This window comes from Salmo salar, chromosome 13, assembly GCF_965601325.2.
Source record: "Salmo salar chromosome 13, fSalSal1, whole genome shotgun sequence".
NCBI lineage: Eukaryota > Metazoa > Chordata > Actinopteri > Salmoniformes > Salmonidae > Salmo > Salmo salar.
In genome coordinates, this window is record NC_138303.1 from 30,695,099 (window position 1) to 30,709,812 (window position 14,714).

The 14,714-nt window shown below is 41.7% G+C and overlaps 1 pseudogene; it reads left to right on the forward strand.

Moving 5' to 3' along the window:
• The first annotated feature begins 9,768 nt into the window (after positions 1-9,768).
• On the forward strand, positions 9,769-11,387 carry LOC106566921 (beta-lactamase-like protein 1 pseudogene; annotated as a pseudogene).
• The last annotated feature ends 3,327 nt before the right edge of the window (positions 11,388-14,714 follow it).

Genomic DNA, 14,714 nt, shown 5'->3' on the forward strand with positions numbered 1-14,714 from the left:
AGTGTCAGCTGTAATGTTTGGTGGAGGAGGAACAATGGTCTTGGGCTGTTTTTCATTGTTCAGGCTAGTGCCCTTAGCTCCAGTGAAGGCAAATCTTAACGCTTCAGCATACAATGACATTCTAGACGCACAGTTTGGGGAAGGCCCTTTCATGTTTCAGTATGACAATGCCCCCATGCACAAAGCGAGGTCTATACAGAAATGGTTTGTCAAGATCGGTGTGGAAGAACTTGACTGGCCTGCACAGAGCCCTGACCTCAACCCTATCCAACACCTTTGGGATGAATTGGAACGTTGACTGCAAGCCAGACTTAATCACCCAACATCAGTGCCCAACCTCACCAATGCTCTTGTGGCTGAATGGAAGCAAGTCCCCGTAGCCACGTTCCAACATCTAGAAAGCCTTCCCAGAAGAGTGGAGGCTGTTATAGCAGCAAAGGGGGATCAACTTCATTTTAATGCCCATGATTTTGGAATGTGAAGTTCGACGAGCAGGGGTCCAAATACTTTTGTAGTGTATCTGTAATTTGGAGATGGCTGCAATCTTCCTTTGCACGATCCCTCCTGTTGCGATTTTAATAATTGTTGTAATTAAATAAACTCAATGTACACTATTATACAGTGGATTTCATATTTTTTGTGTACATACTAGCAACAATACTACCACCACCACTATACATAGCCTACTACCAGTTGTAGCTACAATTACATAGAGCCTACATTCATAAAATATTTGAATAAAGTGGTTAAATTGTTTGTTTTGTTGATTGACTGAGCCTGTCTTTATAGGACATGTTTTGGAACACACATAAACACACATAAACACATACATACATACATACACACACATACACACACACACACACACACACACACACACACACACACACACACACACACCACACACACACACACACACACACACACACACACACACACACACACACACACGTGTTAGGATCACACTGTTGAGTGGAGATAGAAGCTGCATAGTGTTTCTTAACTAATGGTCATTAAAGCCACTGGCTCTTTGAAACAGCTGCATGAACATTATTAAATCTCTCTGCTCAAATATTATGACTTTTCAAATGCCTCAGCAGTAAGTGTCATTTTTATACATGTATATATTTATACTTATGATAATCTGTAGGTGAATAATAAACAAAGATAAGCATGTCAACTATTTTCAGATGAAAAGGTCAGACATCTTTGGTGCTTTACCTGAATGTACAGTATCCTTCAAGAACAAGGGTGCCACCCTGAGTAGGAAATAGAAACGACATGATATGAGTTGTGTTTTTTAGACATAATGGTTTCTGGAGAGGTTGGGAGTCAGGTTGACTGCTGGAAACAGAAATTACAGATTGGGGCTTTAAAATCATAGAGAGGGTAGACTATTGTCTGAGTCTGCTTAGTGTGATGGATCATCCAATTGAAATGCTAGGATTTGGTATGGTCAGTAAGAAACAAGTGGCCCATTGTCAAGTGCACACTTGGTCTTTGACCCTAACCTGAGAACATCAACAAAGCTATGCATCCTGGAATTGACCCCCATTTAGTCATGGATTAACACTTTGCATTTCTCTAATCAACAGCACTTAAAGTAATGTGACAGACATGGAGCCCAGGGCTCCTGATATCAAGCCTTAAAACCCCCTACTGTAAGAACAGTACATTCATTTCCCAACAACACCTTCATTAAGATCTGCCCATCAATACATTTATTATGATGAGATAATTATGATAAAATAAATTAATTATGATAAGATTGCTGGATACAGTCCTAATTTAATAGCTTGAATAAATATGTATTTAAGATAATATTTTGTAGTAAAAAAAAACCTGTTTCCATATTGCATAAAGACAGAATAATACAACCAATGAAAAAACGATTTAGAATGAAAACAATTAAACCACCCACTGGCCACTGCATTAATAATGTGAACGTTGATCCTACCTGAATACTGTACTCTATGGGCCTTGATGTACTCGCGTCATTTAGCGGCTAGGTGGATCTAGCACATCACATCTATTTGGATTCTGAATTATACATGCTTGATGCACAGGGACACATCAAACACATTGATGTGCTGATCAAAACCATATGCATGTCTATTGTCACTGTACACTCTCAGAGAGTACGCAGCAGGCTGGCGCTGCATCTGTGTTCCTGTGCTGCCTGTGGAAAGCTGAGATCCGCTCAATGTCAAGAGAAATAACAAAATAATGACAAAGCATCCCAGTCGTGCTTCTGTGTATTTCATATTTACATCTGAAATATTTGTATACATTAATCATACAATGCATTTTCTGGAAAAATTTAAATCTGACATATTTTTTGGGTATTTTAATTCAATTATATAGCAGATGAATGTGAAACATGCTGCTGGTATTTCAGTTGGAAAACCAGGCTGATTCACAGCAAAACACAGTAGAGCTTCGGTAGATAAAGATGTAAGGAAGATAAAACAGAGCAGAGCGCCTGCTGACCAGAGAGGGCGGGAGGTAGTGAGGAGGGGGGCGGGGGGAGGCAAAGAGGGAGTGGGTCTAGGGTGAGGAAATAGAGCAGAAGATTATGGGACTGACATAAAGGAATCCAGCATAACTCAGTCTCAAGATGAGTGAGGGCTGGAAAAAAGCAGATTAGAGGAGCCAGAGGTCGTTCCCATGGAAACCTTTGCACAGGGAGATCGGCCACCCTCTAGTCTGACAATGCGCGCTGAGCACAGATTGTAGGTCACACATGGCACCAACAATCCAGTCAGGTCTAATCTGTCTTGATTTATGGGTCATAAATTGAACTTGGAAGCTGGTTCCCTCTCTGGCTTCCTTCACTGATAACGCTCATTTCTTTATTAATTTATGTCGATCCTGCCACACAGCCAAATTTAGCAACACAACCTGACTAGATAGGGAAGTAAAGTCGGCCACAGATTTTTTTATGAATGTTATAAAACTGATCCATGGTCAGCTCATACCCTCAAATACAAAGGGATAAAACACACACACAAACACACAAACACACACACGCAGATACGTACACACATGGTAACACGGTGTACAAAAGAGCTACACAACTAGCGTGGTCTTGGATAAAGGTCTTTTTATAGAATTCAATAGTCTATGGACTTACGAAAAGACACACACTCACTTCCCTGATTTTCCCCGAGGCAAATGCTGAAGACTCACACTATGATCAAACAACACCCCTGACCTTTTCCTGCCTGTAATGACAAAACAAAACCATCAGGGATTGGATCATTATGTGGAAAAATTGGGCCTCCAGGCAAAAACCAGTGCTTGGGAAATAAGTATTTACTAGACAAAAAAATATGATAATTAATTCATTGCAAAGAATAAGGTTGAAATGGTCAAGGTCACTTTTCGGTGACTCCTGACTAGTGCAGGGCGGAGTGAGATAAGTCAGAGTGAGGCGTGAGGTGAAGAGGTGACAAGGTACATGGTGGATGTCTGAAGATGTCCGAAGATGTGCTAATATGGATGCCGTACTTAATGCCATACTTAATATATATATTTTTTTCAATATTTCACCACCACAAATCCTAACTGTTTCCTGAAATGAGAAGTACAGTAAGTAAACACTACCCTGACAATTTCCAGTCCCACGCACCCAGTGAACTTGTCCTTGATAATGATGCGTACTGAAGTGCGTCTGGCCTTTCAGGCCTCTGCACTAAATTGAAAAAATTGACCTTGCTGATGGAGGTGACACAAGCCTGCTCTGGAAGACATTTCCGGAGCTAAATGGTCTCTACAAAGACTGCCACGCAGCTGCAGGAAGAAGCAAATACAGTAATTAATAAGTACTTTAATATCTCGTGCCAGACATTGTTCTTCTGAGAATTCACCATCTTTTTATTTTAGATTTTTCATAAATGCTGTTTAGAAGAAACTAGCAGAAATAGGCAGTCAGTCGTGCAATACTGGTGCCCAAAACCTACATTCTGTTATTTTTGCATAATCAAAAATCTTAATTTATAAAGTCAATATTAATTAAGGAATGATATAGAACATATAAATGTCAAGATGATTGTAATTGACATCTCACTTTGACTCCTGTATGATGGCAGTGTGAAGAAAAACTATTAACGCTGCATGGGGTTAATACATATCTGTCTGTCAGTCCTGTCTGTCAGTGACCTCCCACTTTCTCCTGCTTGGCTGCAGTGATGAGGTCACAGCAGAGATAGGAGGGGTCAGAAATGGACAGCAGCAAATAGCAGCTTCCTCTTTTCACTCCATCCGGAAGTGGCTTGGCTTGTGGAGCAAGGGTGGAGAGGTGTCTAGAAAATCTCTAATTTGCATTCTCTCTCTCTTTTGCATTTTGGTACAGTCCATAATTACTCACATAAGGACATATCTAACACACATTGTGAACATAAGACAGGCTCCGAGACTTAGGAATTCCTCCTACACTCACATGCAGTCATCCATTCTGAGGATTCACTCTTAGAAAAAAAGGAACTATTGAAGAACCTAAAAAGGTTATTCGGCTGTCTCCATAGGAAAACCCTTTGAAGAAACCTTTTTGGTTTCAGCTAGAACTCTGTTGGTTCTACATGGAACCCAAAAGGGCTCTACCTGGATCCAAAAGTATTATCTTACGGGGATAGCCGAAGAACCATTTTGGAACCCTTTTTTCTAAGGGTGTGGTTTCACTTTGTGTTTTGTCTGTAGCTACTGTATGCCGACTGCCTGTGATACAAATTTATTTCCAAACGAATAATAATAAAGTTATGTTAGGAAGTTGGAGGTCCTTTGTTCTTGTGAGCAGAACTTCCTTAGTAGTAGAATTTAATAGAATTTTCTCGAAACATTTGGGAAAATATCTGGACGTAAGATGAATCTGCATAAAAGTCAAATATTTTGTGTTCTCTCATGATGGCTCCATCAGTTCAGCTGCACTTCCATTCAAAAGGGTTCACATATCTGGGTGTCTCAGTTACCCGCCATTTGAAAGACCTCCTAAAGGCAAACAAAGTTACTATAACATACCAAACTAGACTTTGAGAGCTGGATGCTTCTTTCAAGGTTTATCCATCTATTTTAATGTGTTCCAGTTTTTCTTACTAAATCCTTCTTTAACAATCTAGATGAAGTTATTACCTCTTTCATTTTGAATATGAAAACTGCTTGCCTGACTGATGTTGTTGCTTTTGTTGTAATTATTTATTTTTAAAATATTTGATTTGCATCCATTATGTGTGGATGGCTTAGTCCCGCTGAGAATCTTCTACCATACCTGTCTGTATACCTCTGAGCTGTGCTTCTTGGTCCTGTCCCTCAGGACCCATCTAACCTCTCATTCATTTTAGGTATGTGGAGGCATGGCCTTCTAACAATGTAAAAATGTCCATGTCCATTACCCATCTAAATATATATTGGCTGTTCCACCAGTTTGGTGCCTTTTGAGAAGTGTAACTTAGATAAAAAATGACTTATGATTTCATTTCATTTGAACATTCTGTCGTAAAGTGCATAATGTCCAACTTAATAAAAAACGTGTTATCCCATCTCAAGAGGTTAAATAAAAAAAGGACTATAGTAAGTGCCTATTAAGTGCCAAATAAAGTAACAGTGTTGACCATAACAGGGTTTCACGATTTCATCTTAAATCAGCCATGAATCCCCATATGACAGGGGGAATGAAAGCTTGTTGTTGTGTGCAACAGGGAGTGGCAATTAAATGCAAGCTTTAAAAAAAGATATGTTTAAAAAATGGTGTAATGACCCATCTGACTGTATGAATTAATCTGATATTGTAAACCATGAAATGTATATGAAATATGAAGAAGAAAAAAAAAAAAATATATATATATATATATATATAAAGAAGTGTGTGTGCGGGGTGGGGGGGGGGGGTTGATTTAGTTCCAGCCTGTAAGACAAGTTCTAGGATAGGCCAAGGTCAATAAAGACCTGGTATGGAAGGCATGCAACACAAAGTTATCCCAAAATAGACATTAAATGTTAAAGGGTCATAAAGACTAAAAAGTGCTACATTTTATTTATTTTATTTCACCTTTATTTAACTAGGCAGCCAGTTAAGAACAAATTCTTATTTACAATGACGGCCAACCAAAAGTCCTCCTGCGGGGACGGGGGCTGGGATTAAAAATAAAAATATAGGACAAAACACACATCAAGACAAGAGAGACACCACAACACTACATAAAGAGAGACCTAAAACAACAACATAGCATGGCAGCAACACATGACAACACAGCATGGTAGCAACATCACATGACAACAACATGGTAGCAGCACAACATAGCAGCAGCACAACATGGTAGCAGCACAAAACATTCTACAAACATTATTGGGCACAGAGAATATCACAAAGGCAAGAAGGTAGAGGCAACAATACATCACGCGAAGCAATGAACAATGGGACTATATATGCTGCATGCATACAAATAAGTCAAGCCCTTAAATGTACTAACCAACACAATATAAAAACACACAATAGTTGTATTCAGAATACCTACTATTAACCTTACAAAAAACACACAGAGACTGAAAAAGGATTATCAACTGAAAAAGGAATGTTCATGGACTATATCTGGAGCGGGGCTTTGGAGACAGCAGGACTGTACCAGGCTTCAGGAAATTTACCACTATTTTGAGGGAACAGGTGGAGGTGCATTGTTCATAGTCACACCTGGAACCAGTCAGAGCACAGAAACAATTCATTTAAACTGACCAATGGGAGAGCATACACAGTTCACATGATTACTGTAGTTACTCTAACTTGGTCAGGCACCTCCACCCCTTTACTTAAAATTATTTTGATAAGGCCTCCTCAATTTCTGCACTAAAAGCATACATTAGTTTAGATTTTGTTAGAGCTGTCATGGTATATCTAGAACCTACTCTGAGTACACTAATAGAGGAAAATGTGTTTTGTTAGACACAATTATATTATCCTAATAATATTGTTGCTGGCTTAACTCAGATCCCGGAGAAATCCAATCAATCCTTACTGGTGCTTAATGTTGCTATCATGGTTGTTATTACCAAATCCAGTTTTAATCTTTTATGATGTGATGAGTGTGCCGCAGCCCGGTTATAGCCACAGTATCTACTGCCCTCTTGTGGTCTGATTGGAACGCGTTATGACTCGAATGCGTCATGCCTGATACATTATGTAGGAAGCTACTGTATCTGTCTCTCTTAGGTATTTGAGCTTCCTACCCATCTGCTTCCTACCTGTACTTGTATAAATCATAAACCCTTCCTCATACATATGTACTTATATCCAGTGCTTCCATAAACTTTCTGCAGTCAGCATATGAAATGCCAAATGTCTTTTCTAAGACTGAGAACAGAAAGCTCCACTCCATCCTGTCGAACACCTTCTCAGTATCCAGTGAAGCCAGCAGGACAGCAGGTCTTCTGTGTGTTTAGTTCATCTATAATATCAAAAAGACAGTGAATGTTATCAGAAGAGTACTTGTCTCTAATAAATCCAGTTTGCTCCGATTTTATTATTTTGGGAAGAAGGGTGTTTCGTCTTTTGGTGAGCAATTTGGTAATGATTTTGTTGTCAAAGTCCAACAAGTTTACTGGCCGGAAGGACGAGCAGGAGAGAGGGTCCTTGTCTTTTTGAGAAACACTGTAATGCAGGTTGTGTACATAGGGTCTGGGAAAGCGCAGTTTTCCAGGATTGGCATGTAAATAGGGCTAAGCTGGGGCCAAAAGGCTTTGTAGAACTCTCTGGGAAATCCGTCTGGGCCTGGGGACTTGTTAGGTGGCATGGAGGTAAATGCCTCTAGGGCCTCCTCAGGACTGAGTGGGAGTTGAGATGTTCTTGGTCGGTCTCTGCATCTGTATGTTTTCTCTCAGAAATATATAATTTGCATTAAAAATCATGAAAAGTTAAATGTATCTTATTTGGATCAGAAGATACATACTTATGGTATTCTATTTAGTAAAGAAAACAGTTTTTTTATCTCTCGAGAATACTCAAAGTTTAGTTTGGCTTTGGCTGTTTTAAGTTGACTCCAGGAGGCGCTGTCTGGGGATTGTTTATGTACTTTTTCACAGCGTTCCAGCTCCCTCTCAAGATCTAACCTGTGTGCTTCCATTGCTTTTTTCTTAGAGGAAGCATATCCAATCAGATGACCTCTTAGTGTGGCTTTCAGAGCCCCACATTGTGGCCGGAGAAAAAGGAGATGTTTTATTGTCTTGTGTGTAGTTGTCTATCCATGTAGTGACCAATGTATGGCATGCTTTGTTTGATAGCATGGAGATGTTGAATTTCCAGCTCTTTGACCTCGGGATGTTTTTACAGAGGTCAAAGCGGAGGCAGACAAAGGCGTGATCTGAAAGTGCTATGGGTCTGATTGTACAAGTGGCAGAATTTATGAAAATCTTAAGGATAAAAATGTAATCTATACGAGAGTAGGTGTTATGGACATTGGAATAGTATGTATAGTCCATAGCTAAGCCATTATTCTCTCTCCAGATATCTATCAGTCCCATCTCTATAGTAAGAGAGTTCAACATCTTTGCCAATCTGGGGTTTGTGGCGGGGACTTGAGATTATTTGTCCAGATTTGAGTTGCGGGTACAATTGAAATCTCCAACCAGCACTTTAACGGAAACACAATGCTCATTGAACAGGGTTATCATTTTTGACATGAAAGCAGGAGTATCTGTGTTAGGGGAATATGTGTTGGAATTGAGTGCATATTACATATGTCATATAAATGTAATCCTTCTTCCAAAGCAACATATACAGGCAGTGGTAATCTTGGCACCCAAAACCAAATCTCAGCTACAGTGGCTGTCACGTGAAGAGGTGAATTATAATTTGTCTCTAGCTGGTGTAAATCCTCGTCCTCAATGCTGTAAGTACATCGCTTCAACCAGAGGCAAACCTAATGGCTTGGTGGAAGTAGAGAGAGACAGTGTGATAGATTAGTGTTACAGAGAGACAGTAGTACATGTCAAACGTACATGGCCAATTTCTAATTAGACCACATCTACAATCATCAACAAGTATTTCTCCATAGATCTCTAATGGTCACACCAACCATGTGTCTGCTCTTAAATCCCAAGTGTAATTAAGAGAATGGTATAGATGGGTGATTTGTGAAATGTGAATCTATTTGCCCTCCCCTGTTTGTCGTGAACTGATTTGATTGCTGAGGATGAGAGCTGAGCTTAAGGGTTCCCTCCTCTCCTAGGCCTTCTCCAACATGGCTTTACAGCAGAATCTCTGCAGATTATGACATCACAGCCCCTAGTTGGCGGACAGGGAATAGAATCACCCGTTCAGGGATCACCGGCTAGGATTAAGTGTGGGTAGATAGCAATGGGTAGTACATTTGATTGCATTAGCACCTGGGATTGACAGTGTTCTGGTTTGTATTGCTATTGGCTTGTATTCCTATAGACTGCCATGTGCTTGATACAACAATCTTTTGGTTCAATGTCATGTTTACTTTTGAAAAGATATTAGGCACTGTTGTGTTAATCAGACACTTCTTGTCCACTAACCAATTTATCCTCATCTGCCTAGGAATGCTTAGTTAGGTAAAGTCTTTGATTGAGGAAAATACTTTAAGAGGTGCAATATCTGTAAGATAACTGGAGACCAACTTTAATGTATTTTCCATCCACAGGTTGCAGGAGGAATAACACTAGACAATTGTTTTCCCCGCAGCATCGCTAGTCTCTCGGATATCGTCCCCACACTGATGCTGTACAAGCTATGGGAGGAAGGCAAGGTGGCCTTCTTGGATGACTCTGGAGAAGTATGCAGCAAACTTCACCATCAAAAACCTGCTGGGGAAGCGGTGGGATGATGTGGATGTCAAGGTTGGTTCAGATATACCCAGCCTCACTCAAACCTATGTCACCCTGATGGCCGGACAGCTCTCTTGTAAAGGCACTCTTCCTCTTCATGACTAGCTTACCCTGGCCATTACGTGATTAGAGAAGAGAGAGTATACTTAGAGGTTAATGAGCTCATGGCTTGTTAGCCTTTTCTCCTGACCAGATCCCTCTGTCTGTGCTGTATTGTACTGTACTGTACTTTCACTGGATTAAACCTGAGGAAAGTTCCCTTGTACATTCCTTTGACTCCAGAACTCAGTTTTGTCATTCATTTGACCATAGCGTTTGACTCCCAAATTTGTGTTTCCATTTCAGGCACCTTCGGGCAACAAATCTACTGTGGGGTGGAGACACAGCGGTTGCTATAGATCTGTTACAGGATGATGCCCTTGTGGCAGACCCAAGCACCAAGTAAGGTACACCTAATTCCCCTTCCTGTCAACATCTTATCCAGTACATTTTTGTAAAGGGTGGTGGGGATTTCATGTGACTGAGACATTACCAATGTTTCCTCCTGCTCCCTTACATGTCACTACAACAACGTGGCCTTTTCGTTATTGGCTAATGTCTTGGCCAAGAAATTCTCATATTCGGACTATCAGCGCTGGGTGTCTGACAACATCCTGGAGCAGCTGAGGATGGAGGAGACAGGCTTTGCCATCACCCCGGGCCATTCAAAGCCAGATGGCAGTGGGCGTGTAGAGCAGCGGCCAATTGGCACTCCTCTATGACGTGGGCTGGTACCGGCCCGCTGGCCAGATGTACTCCACAGCGACCAACATGGCCAAACTGGCCATGGTGATTCTGGGGGCTTACAGCCAGTCCCTCCTCTAAGAGGACATCCTGAAGACCCTGCTGACCCCTCTGTTCCGCGTCACAAGGGCTACTTCACCAACTACACTGGCACACCCTGGGAGGTCAATGAGCAGCTGGGCTATGAGGTGGTCCGTAAGGACGGAGAACAGGGCGGCTGCGCCGCCACCTTCTCCCTGGTTCTCCGGCTAAAAGTGGGCCTGGTGGTGCTGATAGCCGGAGTGAGGCTGCCAGCAGCAGACAGGGAACTGGTCATACAGGCCTACAGCCACCTCATCCCTGCGATGGAAAGCACCTTCAGAGACGCACAGCGCAAACTCTCCCTGCCACCCGACCCTCGACCCCACGCCCTACACGGGCCTCTTCAACTACCAGAACACGACCTTCTATGAGCTCAAGGCGGCTTGGATGGGGTGCTGGTCATTCAGCAGTTTGGGTCCCAGGTGGACACCACAGTGCCAGCCAAGTACAGGACTATCAGGCTGGACTTCTTGCAGGAGAGGGTGTTCAGGGTGGTGTTCGATGGGGAGTACCACTGCAAGCTGAAGGTCAATGGCATGTCAGTGTCTCTGGAGAGCCAGGACAGGCAACTCTTTAACTTTTACAATTTCAACAAGAAGGGCGTGTCATCTGGATTTCACCACCCTGGACTCAACACTTACAAAATACTCCGGATAGCTCGCCGCCAATCTTCAACGGTTAAACACTGAACACTGAACTGTTTTTTTTATGGTAAGGAATAACATGGAATCCTAGATTTCGAGTGGATCATTTCAGAACAGGGTGCAAATTATAGCGTGACATTCGGGAGGGGCTCTATATTCTTCACAGGACTTCCTATTTAAGCATGCGCTTGCGCTTAGATGAACAGAAGGAGACATCTGTTACAAAACACCAAAAAGTGCAATGACACACACTTGTAGTCTGAATTAATTTATGCGTCTTGCTGACAAATAAACCTTTTTTGTAAAAAGAAAAGTTGGGACACCTGAAAAGGGTCTGAAGTACAGGACGCAAATACAGCTGTCTGTGTCTGTGCTGAGCTCAATGGACAGTTTAAACAATGTTGCAAGTTTGCTAGCGGAAGCTCAAAACAGACAGAGAGAGAGAGAGACAGACAGGCAGAATAGAAAGAAGATGGTTTAAACCATGACAGAGTGGTGGTGGTGTTAGTTTCATTTTGAATAAGCTATTTCATATTTACCATTGTAGAAGAACAAAATTGCATTTTAACCTGTTGAGGACAGACGTTCCGCTAGTAGAACCCCGTTCCGCCTGTGGAACCCTTAAACAAATATTGTATGAGCATGGTTAAATTATAGAGCCCCCCCAAAGTTGGACATTAGTTGCAATTATGGGAACTCCTGTCTCATTCGAGGAGGCTGAGCCATAAGTGTCACTACTATGTTTGTCCCTGTCATGTGTCTGAATGACTGAATCACTGTAAAAATAAGTCAGCCCTATTGAGTTGGTGGCTGACTAACAGAACTCATTCAAAACATTTCCTAATAAGGTCAAAGTTTAATACATTATTTATTAATTTGTAAGAAATTCTGAAATAGTGTCCACTTGAATCTCTGTCCTAAAACAATCCTCATAATGACGTTGAACAGGAAAATAAAGTCAATCTTTCTGACACTGACACTTTGTGTCAAAAACGAATCATAAAAAATAATAATTGCAAACTGACATAAAATAACTAAGAAACCTGTTGGAAAAACTACGTAAAATAAAAACCATAATCAATTAGATGCAGTTTTAGTATTTTTTTCATCTTAGTTTTGGGCAAAAATCTAATGGGGTTTTTAAGCTTAAAAAAAGCTTCTGAAGCTGGCAGGTAAATGCTGCCACGAGATGGTGATGTTTCAAACTGGCCTAGCTTGTGCATAATGGCCGAGATCAATAGAGCATGTTGGGTGGTGATGGAACAACAGAAGCCCATTCATTTTCAATGACAAATCGAAGCTCACTATAGCTTCAAGCCCCTACTGGATTGGGGCTTGAAGCTATAGCACTACCTAGCATGCTAGCTAGCTTGCTGGAACCCACAAGAGGGTGAAGCTAGCGTGGCTATCAGAAAAACCAATTACCGGGAAGAGAAAAGATGGCGATGCGTGCAGATGGTAATTTATCTTACTCCGAGTAACCTAAACTTTTATCCTTCTCAAACTTACTTAAATGTAACAAAACTCAGTTTATAGTTAACACAACAGAGAACAACACTCAGTAGACTGCTAATTTAATCTGAAACTTGGCAAAAGGGAAGAAAAATATGTGTGAAAAAGCACTCAGCTAATAACCCTGAGCCTTCTTGGATGGGCACTTCTAATGTAACTCTATGGCAGCACCCAAGGGGCTTGAATTTTCAAGCTCTACCGTTAGACTTGGCAGTGACGTAGTGTCCCCATGAATGACAGAGCACTGAGCCAATCATGGTGCAACTCTCCATATATTTTCTGCCCTGAATGACAGGTCGCCAGTCCATACATTTACATTACATTTAACATTACATTTACATTTAAGTCATTTAGCAGACGCTCTTATCCAGAGCGACTTACAAATTGGTGCATTCACCTTATGATATCCAGTGGAACAACCACTTTACAATAGTGCATCTAAATCTTTTAAGGGTGGGGGGGGGGGGGGGGGGGTTAGAAGGATTACTTTATCCTATCCTAGGTATTCCTTAAAGAGGTGGGGTTTCAGGTGTCTCCGGAAGGTGGTGATTGACTCCGCTGTCCTGGCGTCGTGAGGGAGCTTGTTCCACAATTGGGGTGCCAGAGCAGCGAACAGTTTTGACTGGGCTGAGCGGGAACTGTGCTTCCTCAGAGGTAGGGAGGCGAGCAGGCCTGAGGTGGATGAACGCAGTGCCCTTGTTTGGGTGTAGGGCCTGATCAGAGCCTGAAGGTACGGAGGTGCCGTTCCCCTCATACACCTGAGAGACACCGCCACCAGACTCCTCAGGAGAAGAAATGGAGGAATCTGGACATTCGGTTGATTCTGATTCTCCAGTCAGTAGTTCTGCACCCAAAAATACAAAGAATTGTCTTTGCGCTAACTCCAGGTCAATTGAATCGATGATGTCACTGCAAAGATAAATGAAAGAGCTGATGGTCTGGAGAAAATTATACTTGAAAACATAAAAAGGAGAGTATCAAAGATCTTAAACTTGCAAACACTGCAACCTCTGATAAATGTACTGCACAGGAAAAAACCATTGCCATCATCAAGAGCAGTTGTCGGAAGCAGAGCAATACCGGAGAAGGTGGGGGCTACAGCTTTAAGGTGTCCTGAGGACCAGGGTGAGAATGTGATGCACAAAGTAAGTGACATCTGTAACCGTGTGGCCCCGGACTTCCCAGAATGATATATGGACATGGCTGTGGATGTCGCTCATAGTATTGGGAAGAAGCAAGATGCCATCGGCAGCCGCTCGATCCTCATCCAGTGCGCTTTCGCACAGCGAGAGATGCAGTTTGGAAGAAAGCAAAGGAAAGTGGTGAGGACCTGACTGCAGCAGACAAGGCAGCAAAGGCAAAGTTGTGGCCTCTTGTCCAATAGGCCCGAAGTCAAGGAAAGGGTGGATACTACAAGGGAATCAGAGCCTTTTTTGCAGGTGGAAAAGGCTCTGATTGGCTCGACTGGGGGTGATTTGCTCCACTGGTAGGCTTACAAGTTAGCCACTTCCTCCACAATAAACTAGTGTTCTAGTTTTGAATTGTGGTGTTATGGTTTACAAGTTAACTTCTGTTAATACATTTATGAAGAATCTTTCTATAGAGAGGGTAGAGTTGAGATTGCATATGATTTTCCTTTCTATTTTGTATATATGGACTTGAAGTTTGTAAATCAATGCCAGGGGGATACGAAACTTGTTGAAGAGGAAAGCTTTTTTATGTTTTGTAAGGACTGCAACGCAGATCTTGTATTCGTGCAAGAGACACATTCATGCAAAGAGGACTATATGTTTTGGAAGAATCAGTAAGGCAGTGAAATTTTCTTGGCCCATGTGATTAATCATTCAACTGGGGTTGCAA